General features: G+C 44.8%; 1 non-coding gene across 1 annotated transcript; it reads left to right on the top strand.

Annotated features, from left to right (window-relative positions):
• The first annotated feature begins 7,450 nt into the window (after positions 1 to 7,450).
• LOC127775273 (small nucleolar RNA Z247) lies at positions 7,451 to 7,589 on the top strand. Its single transcript, XR_008017944.1, has one exon. It is a non-coding gene; the product is annotated as a small nucleolar RNA Z247 (small nucleolar RNA).
• Positions 7,590 to 8,345: the final 756 nt, after the last annotated feature.

Consider the following 8,345-nt stretch of genomic DNA (forward strand, 5'->3'; position numbering starts at 1 on the left):
ACCTATACTAAAGATCGATTATTTTTAGTCTCGATTATTTCAACCGAGACTAAAAATACCTATGTTTCACTACCACATAAAGGGCCTTCGATGCCGGTTGGGAAACCCTCTTAGATGCTGGTTTTCTCAACTGGAACCACGTTGGCGGCACTGATTAAAAGACCTCAAATATGTGCTAGTTTAGGAACCGGCATCTTTGAGGTATACGATTTGCAAAAAATCCTTGAGCCGAGCCGATGCTTCACAGCACTAGAAATAAATCCAAAAAAGAGAGAGAGAAAACAATCAACAATAAGTTCATGGATCAAATGTTAATCAAATTTTCACATCAGACAATCAACAACAAGTTCATGATCAAATGTTCACATCATTGAATCAAACATCATAAAAACCAAGTCGCGTCGCCTCCTAGGATGCAAGTCGGCACGGGTGCTCACCGTAGGCAGAATTAGCGTAACACTGTCGGCCACTGTAGGCGAGGAGAGTTAGACGAAGAGGCCGCCGGATCCGAAGCCCCCCGGCGTCGCCGCCGCCGCCGCCTTCCCTCCCGCCGAATCTGGCAGAGGGGAGGGCTCCGCCGCCCCTCCCGCCCCTGCTAGGCCGGCGCCGTCGCTCACACAAAGAGAGAGAGAGAGAGAGAGGAGAAGTGGAGAAGTCGAGATAAATGGAGAAAGGGGGAGAGAGAGAAGCCGGCCTTATCTCCTCCGGGTGTGGGCCCCGCCGGGAGAAGAAATATCTCCTCCGGCTCGGCTCGGCATGATTTTAAAGGTGTCGTTTTTTTTTTTAAAAAAAAAGAAAAACCGACACCTATAATTAAATTAAAGGTGCCTTTTTTTACAGAACTGATACCTATAATCACTTAAAGGTGCCGGTTTTTTGTGTTTTCGGACTGCGGCGGTGGGAAAAGGCCTATAGGCGTGCCGGTTTTAGTACTTCTGGCACCAGGGGCGGATCCAGCAGGTAGGCTTCATCAGGCTCTAGCCTACCCTCCAATTTTTGCAAAAAAATATCAACTACATAGGATATCATTCATAGCTGCTGTTGGAGGAAGACGAGAAGAGGTCGGGCGTCAGGAGGAAGATGAACAGGAGCCCCATGGGAGTGATCTGATTGGGGAGAGGGTGAAGCGGTATGCATTAAAGGCCCAATTGGCCAATTCCGCATGGCCCATTAGGCACTAGCTCTTTGGGTATTCAGCTTTAGGGATTGGATTGGACACAAGGCGATGGGGATGGCTCACTGCGATTGAGGGCTTGCGGCGGCGGCGGCGTGGCGCCAGTGGGCACGAGGTGCGGCGAGCGCACGGTGCCACGATGGCAGCCCAAGACCTGAGTGCCCACGGCTATGACGGGTGAAGGGGTGTTGGGCACTTGGGCGCGTGGCTGTGAGCCGCGACGGGCAAGCCACCATGCCAGGCGCCGGGTGATCTATGAGGCGGGAGCAGGCACACGTGACTAAATTGGCAATCCATATCGCTTCTCGCTGCTCGTCTAGTCTGTTGTGCTGCTGCTACCTACAGTGAGTCCTATTCTATTTGTATATTGAATCAGAGGATTTATCATTTATGAGAAATTAAGACTTAAGATTTGTAGTTTCTTTATTAGTTGGTGGATTTGAAATGGAGAAGAAAACAACATTGCTTGATTACTTTACTAACTCTCCCCTACTGATGAGGCTATATATTGTTAAAAATGCTAGAATTTTATCCCAATGAAATCTTTGCCAATCCAACTCAACGAATACCATAGAGAATTATGCTTTGAAATCAGAGATGAGGTAGCATATTTGTTAAATTTGAGTTGTATAAGGGTGCGTGGTTGATTTTTAGTCTTGTCGACTTCGACTTTAAGCCCACACTTAATTTTTATGCTGGATTCGCCACTGTCTGGCACCTATAGTGCCGACACCTATTTGATGTTTTGTAGTAGTGTTTAGTCCTGGATTGTTCGTCCCAGTTGCACAACCGGGACTAAAAGGGGTTACGAGCCGGTAGCAAAAATAGGTTCCAGTATAAGGCCAACAAATTTCAGGATATGCATTAACAGTTGCATCAAATTACTTGGCAAAACAAGACAGACGACCTTATCTTTTTGCTTATGCTTATACTTATCAGCCAAAATTTGATTTCTGAACCTTAAATTTGGAGCTGATTTTGGGGTTTTTTCATCGAAGTTTATTTTTCACCCTTTGCTTTTAGATCGATAGGAACACATATATAAAAGTTTTATTTACAAATTACTTTTCGTTTGTAAATATACCATTTGGTTTATTCCACCAAACAGCCAAACGATGGGGCTGAGAACTAGTAAAACTGTATATTAACAAAAGATGCTTTCGAAGGACAAATTTAATTCTCAAATCAACAACACATGCTTATAACTTCAGAATATTAATTAGGGCGTTGCCAAACAATGTTGAACACCAAGAATGTCTAATATCTGACAATCTGATCAGCATTTTGCATGATGCCAACAAGGCTACAACCTCAGCAAGCATTGTGAAATTAAACCATCATGTCAAACTGTCAATTGGTCAGTGTATTTTAAAGCTAGGTCAGAATGTCAGATACTAGATTCTTAGTAGCTACCTTTAATTATGATTTAGTTCAAAAGAGTAATATTTTCATAAAGGAAAATAGTGAGTCTGGTTCTCTACTTCTTTTAGTGTCCAAAACAGCAGATCAGCATGTGGTTCAGCTTGGTTCTCTCTATCCAGGGTCCAAACTTCTGAGTTGAACTAAGGTATATATGTTATGCAACATTACGCCATCACACGACAATTTTGCGAAATTAGGAGTGCAATTCTGAGGACTACAAATACACAAACAACAATCTTGGATAAGCAACAGAAATGACACAAACAACGAATTTGATACATGATGTAAAACCCAGGGGCGAGATTTCCCTCTGAAAAAATGGTGGAAGCCATAAAACACAGGAGAGATTCATCCCATCCTTTGTAAAGTGGTGGAAGCCAATTAAACCACATCGCAACTCATTCATAACAAATATCACATAGTTTTGGTAGAGTACCAGATAGGAAATGATCAGTCGAGTAACATATATAGATAAGCATTGACTAGTACTCCTTCCGTTTCACAATGTAAGTCGTTCTAGCATTTTCCACATTCATATTGATATTAATGAATATAGACATATATATCTATCTATATTCATTACTATCAATATGAATATGGGAAATGCTAAAACGACTTACATTGTGAAACGGAGAAAGTAACAAACATGAGCTGATTGAGATAAATGGATACAAAAGTGCTGCTGCGAGATGGGTCACAGAGAGGCATACATATATACATAGTCATATTAACTGATACTACTAACCGATAGATACAGATAGATAGGTAAATTAAGGCCGGTCAGCTGCAGCCAAATTAATGGAAATGATCACAGGTACTCAATCAAGATCGTCGTAGTCCCAGTCCCCGAAGACGATACCGCTGAAGTCCAACTTGGCCAGCTGTTCATTGGCCATAGCCAGGCACGCGGCAGTCTCCTCCAGGTAACTCTCATCCACCACAAAGTAGCCATCCTTCTCGAAGGCCTCCAGCTCGTCCTCCAGCTCCTTGCGGTGGCCAGCGTACTCCAGTTCCTTCTCCGGCGAGAGGACCTCCAGGTACTGAGCGCTCGGCGGCGGCTCCCTCTTCAGCGAGAGGATGGCGGCGACGTACGGGTCAGGCAACCGCACCTTCTTGCCGGAGTGCCCCTGCTCGCCGCCGTCGTCCGAGGTCGCAGCAGCGGCAGCGGCAGCGGCCACCGCCACAGAGCCAGTCGCCTCCGCCTCCACCTCCGCCGCCACAGCCTCCTCCGCCTTGGGACTGGCCATGATCTGTAGCAGCAGCTGATCTGGAATCGCCGGAAGATGTGGGTCGGGGGATGTGTGGGGAGAAGCGGGGGCGGCGTCCAGATCTTTAATAGGCAAACCCTAGATGGAGGGAGGATCCAACTCGGGCTATGGCTAGGTTTCGCTTGTGTTGTGCTTCGGTGTACGACTCGGACTCTGATCTTCGGGGTCTTTAAAACAAACACTTGCTTACTTACTGTTCGTCTTATTTAAAAACTTTTATGAAATACTTCCTCCGTTTCATAATGTAAGTCATTATATTATTTTCCATATTCATATTGATGTCAATGAATCTAGATAGATATATATGTTTAGATTCATTAACATCAATATAAATGTAAGAAATACTAGAATGACTTACATCGTAAAACGGAGGGAGTATGTAAAACTATATGTATACATAAAAATATATTTAACAATGAATCAAATGATAGAAAAAAATAATAATTTCTTAAATTTTTTTAAATTAGACGAACGGTCAAATATATTTAAAAAAATCAACGGCGTCAAATATTTATAGACGGAGGGAGTATATTCGGCCTGGGCCCAACATGGGACTACTGCAAGTCAAAGTCAAAGGATCCTCTGTACAGTAGTTAATCAAGAGAGTTTCTACGTTGAGATGCATATATGTATCAGTTGTAACATCCATAATAATGTGATAATTCATAAAACACATAATTATTCATAATGTCACTTTTGGTCTATTCTCACTTAATTATGTTGTTCAACCGGTCCAAAATGCATGCCACCTTTTCTTTTGCCACTATACAACTTTTTTGCCACTTTGCCTTTTGTCTCTTTTCAAAAAGATACGGGAGAATCATAAAAACTCGAGGAAAGAATAATTTAAATAGAAAAAACATACAATACATGACAAACTATGAAAAAAAATATAGGCTTTAACTTAAAGCTTTTGAAATGGTACAAACGAGTTAGTGACCTATTTAGTCGGAAATTTCCATATTTACCATTTTAACTATTTAGTAACCACTGTAACACATTGTTCAAACATATTTAAAATTGAATTCAAATTTTACATATGGCTAGAAAGGATGGTTGAAAACGATACTACTTTTATGGAAACGATGCTTAGTCGCCGTTAATTTCATCACCATTTTTATCCCTACGTGATAGGGAGCTATTGTTAACTCCTGAGAAAAATATATTATTCATACACTACTATAGAAACATGGATAGGTGTCAGTTGAAATCCAACATAGGTTCCAGTTTTCCAATCGGGGTACCCGTAGGGGGCACTGGTTCCACAACTGATACCTATAAAACTTCTAGGTGCCGGCATCAATGGGATGAACGAGGCAAAAAGAAAAACCTGGCTTGGCTATCCTAATCGAGCCGTGCAAAGCAAGCACTATAGAAAACCAAACAAGAATCCCACCGCTGCAAAATCCCATCTCTGACCTCCATAAAAAATTCAACAAATCACAATCTCTAAATCCACGAGAAAGATCCACCATCCAACCATATCCAGCAATCAAAATCAACCAAAACAATTTCACGGAAAAATTGACCAATCTAAGGCGGTGATGGTGACGCCGTCCTAGAGCGGTAGCAAGCCGCGGGTTGGTACTTATCGCGGCAGAGCTCGACAAGGTGCCTCCCCATGGTGACGCCTAGGCACATGGTGAGGAGCTGCACTAGGACACCCAGTTCTTGCCGTCTTGTCCTCTTCGATTCCGTTCCCATCTGAAGCCCGCACCTGCACTGCAACTTGGAAGATGAAGAATCAAGAAAAAGATAAGGAAGCAACTTTCTTTACGACAAGAATCAAGAAGAAGAATAATAATATGGTGGCTGACATTACAAGATGATAACGATGAAGTGAAGAGGTTGGTGCTTGGAGAGGAGAAGGAAGTTGGGAAGGGGGTGCCTGCCGCAAATGTGCCGTGGGGAGGCCGGATGGTCGGACGGAGATCTCGCGAGAGAGGAGGGGAGCCCACAGTGAACCTGTCACCGAGGGAGGTCACGGATCCAGTGGCCCCCGACCTCTAGGCGCAGGCGGAGAGGACGAGAGGATCCACGCTGACTAAGAGGTGGGGGGGGAGCGGTGGAGCGGAGGCCGCATTGATGGAGAAAGGGAGTGGGTCCATGCCAGTGGAAAAGGAGGAGGGGAGCCACGCCAGCGGACAGTAAGAGGGGGAGCAATGCCAAATCAAAGCTCGCTGGCGCGTGGGGAGAGAGAGGATGGGGCAGCAGCGCCGACATCAGTGGGGAGAGAGGAGTGGAGGGGCGTGAGGGGGAGGGAGGAGAAGAGTGGAAATCATTATTGGTTTTACCGGACATAATGGCTTAAAATTCCTATTCGTTCTCGATCATCAGTTTTTCTCAGCTTGGCTCTTGGCTTAGATCGGCTCAACTTTTTTTTATAGGCATTGTTTTTTTTTTAATTTTAAACCGCCACCTATACTATTTGGTGCTAGTTTTTATCAAGAGCCGACATCTATAATTGCTCAAAGATGTTGGTTCTATATTGTTCCATCCCACGGAGGTGAAAAAGGTTAAATAGGTGGTGGTTTTAAATGAACTGGACCTATGGGCCCAATTACCGGCTCCAATTCATCTATAGCCAATTCATATAATAGTTGCTTACTATACTATTAATATATGGTCCCCCATGTCATACACACATTGTGTCTTAGACTCCGTGCTGCAGCTGGCTAAAGATTTGTAGCTCGCTGCTCTTCTCTCTCATCGTTTATCTCATTAAAATATGTTTATAGCTAGCTAATAGTCTGCTATTGTACCTGCTCTTAGGGGTTTTATAGTGATATCTTTCGATAAATTTATTGACATTGCCTTGATCGGCCTAGGCTTAATATTCACTCATGAGGCAATGTAAATTAACCACCATATATGTTAGAGATAATGTAATCATGTGTAAACAGGATAAGAGGAAAAACCGAACTAGATAGAGATAAGGTTGTTGTTGTTACATGTAAATAGGGATTCGGTTTTTCTCTACCTGTGCACACAGCTATATGTATTACTCCCGCACATTTGAGTGCGCTAGTTAACACGGATCGTCGTATCAACGACGTTAACCTAGATTAGTTTCTTTTCATGGTATCAGAGCCTTCCTAGCATGGCTAGCTCGTCTTCTTCCACCTCCTCCAATCCAGTCTTTGGCTTCACCATCACGGAGAAGCAGACCAAACTGAACCATGCAGTCTGGGCAGCACAGATGCTCGCGGCCATCCGCGGCGCACGCCTTGAGGTGCACATCGACAGCAAGACCGCGGCCCCAAGCGCCGAAGTCAATCAGGAGCAGGCGGACAAGACGGTGAAGAAGGTCCCAAATCCGGTGTATGAAGAAAGGTATGCTGCAGATCAACAGCTCCTCGGCTACCTCTTCTCCTCTCTATCACGAGAGATCCTCAACCAAGTCGCTGATTCAAGGACGGCGGCACAGGCATGGCGTGCTATTGGGAAGCTGTTCTGCTCCCAGACGCGCGCGCGCTCCCTCAACAACCGCCTCGCTCTCCAAACAACCCTAAAAGGTACCATGTCCATTACTGAATATTTTGGGAAGATGAAGGCGCTCTCTGATGACATAGCTGCAACGGGAAAGCCTCTAGATGAGGAAGATTTGATTGCTTATATTCTAAACGGCCTAGATGGTGATTATGATTCTGTTTTTTCTGCAATCGGCATGAAATCTGAACTAATCTCTGTTATGGAAGTATACTCTCAGCTATTAAATTTTGAGAACAGACTTCAGCTCAGACAGGAAGGGATCGCTGCTGCCCATGCAGCGAGTCGCGGCCGCGGTGGGTTTATCCCATGCAGCGGCGGCAATGGTGGTGGCAGCGCCGCAGCAGCGGCTCTGGGCATGGTCGTGGTGCACCGCCAGCCAACAGTGGTGGCCGTGGCCGTGGCAATATGCCGCGCAGCCGCGGACAGCAGCAGCAACGCACAGACCCTCGGCCGATATGCCAAGTCTGCTTTAAGCGGGGGCATGTCGCGGCTAAGTGTTGGCACCATTTTGATGAAAACTATGTGCCGATGACAGGCATGTAGCTGCTGCTGCCCAAGCTTCCTCCTACGCCATTGACACAAATTGGTACATTGACTCCGAAGCAACCGATCACATCACGAGTGAGCTTGACAAGCTTGCAGTCCGGGAGAAATACAAGGGGCCTGAACAGATCCACACCGCAAATGGTGCATGTATGCGAATTAAACATATTGGTCATGCTTTAGTTCATACCCCTAATCGTACATTGCATCTTAAAAATGTCCTTCATGTTCCACAAGCCACCAAAAACTTAGTTTCAGCATCTTGTCTTGCCGAAGATAATTATGCTTTTCTTGAGATTTACTCTGAGTATTTTTTTGGTTAAGGATCTTGCAACGAAGGACATAATTCTTAAAGGGCGATGCTGCAAGGGGCTCTATCCTCTCTCTCCTGGAACCTCCAAGCATGTCTACAGTGTTGCGCCATCTTTTGCAAGATGGCACAGTCG

Source organism: Oryza glaberrima, chromosome 5, assembly GCF_000147395.1.
Source record: "Oryza glaberrima chromosome 5, OglaRS2, whole genome shotgun sequence".
In the NCBI taxonomy this organism is placed as follows: Eukaryota; Viridiplantae; Streptophyta; class Magnoliopsida; order Poales; family Poaceae; genus Oryza; species Oryza glaberrima.